This window comes from Suricata suricatta, chromosome 16 (genome assembly GCF_006229205.1).
Source record: "Suricata suricatta isolate VVHF042 chromosome 16, meerkat_22Aug2017_6uvM2_HiC, whole genome shotgun sequence".
Taxonomy (NCBI): domain Eukaryota; kingdom Metazoa; phylum Chordata; class Mammalia; order Carnivora; family Herpestidae; genus Suricata; species Suricata suricatta.
Window position 1 is genome coordinate 3,845,180 of NC_043715.1, and position 1,013 is coordinate 3,846,192.

Below are 1,013 nucleotides of genomic sequence, written 5' to 3' on the forward strand. Positions count from 1 at the left end.
GTGCACTGGATAAGACTTCCCGCCATGCAGGACCTCGCCCGGTGGCGGGAAGGTGTGCGAGGTGTGCGGTGTGACAGAGGATGCACAGGGAGCACGTGGTCCTCCCACGTTTGGGAAGGCTTCCTGGAGGAGGTGACCTTGCGCTGAGTCCCCACACAAAGGTGGCCATGCCAACAGGTCGGGAGCAGAGGAGGAACAGCATGTGCCAAATCAGAGAACAAGGGGTGCAGCCTGCGGGCAGTCTGGGGGGATGAGGCACAAAGCACTAAGGGGAGGCGCAGTCAGGACATGGGGGGGAAAAGGCACCCCTCCCACGGGCAGCGCTCAAGGGGCTCAAGAGAAGCGGAGCACGTGGGACATGCCGGGACACGATGAATGACCAGAGGGGGAGACAGGAACTTGGGGGGCCCGGCTGGTCCCCACAGAGGGCGTGGAGGGAAGTCAGTGGACGGAACAGAGGGCCTCTGGTTCAGACACGCAGGCCCTGTCCCCGAGGAGCACGTGGCCTTTCCACCCTGTGTGTCACATCTAAGGACCTGCTCTGGGCGGATATTAACCACCGGCTCCTGGGCGTGAGGACAGGGCGGCATCGGCTCTCCCGGAGCCTCCAGGAAAGCCCCCCCCATCCCCCGCCTTCGCAGCCAGGGCCACACGCCAGGGCACATGCAGGGACATCACTTCTCAGTACGAGAGCAGCCCACTACCCAAGATCCTTTAAAAACGTTTATCAGAGCACTTTAAGGAGAAGGATTTCCTTAAGAGACTGCAAAACCAGGGCAGAAGGGAAAGACCGAAGCAGCAACACAGACGCAGGGGCGGGGGACGGGCTGTCCAGGAAGCGGGGCTGCCCGAGAGAGGAGACATCAATCCAGAAGGGCAGCCGAAGCCCCCACCACCCAGCCTCCCCGTGGCCCGGACACGGCACAGTGTAGTCACACGGGGCCCGAATCCAGGGTCGGGATCCCGGTCCTGCCTGCCCGCCTCTGCCGCCAAATCACAGAATGAACCCAGGG

The 1,013-nt window shown here is 63.0% G+C and overlaps 1 protein-coding gene across 1 annotated transcript in view; it reads left to right on the forward strand.

The window, feature by feature from the left end:
- MEAK7 (MTOR associated protein, eak-7 homolog) overlaps nt 1–1,013 on the forward strand; it is a 17,368-nt gene that overhangs the window by 10,899 nt on the left and 5,456 nt on the right. The gene's annotated exons all lie outside the window — the stretch shown is intronic.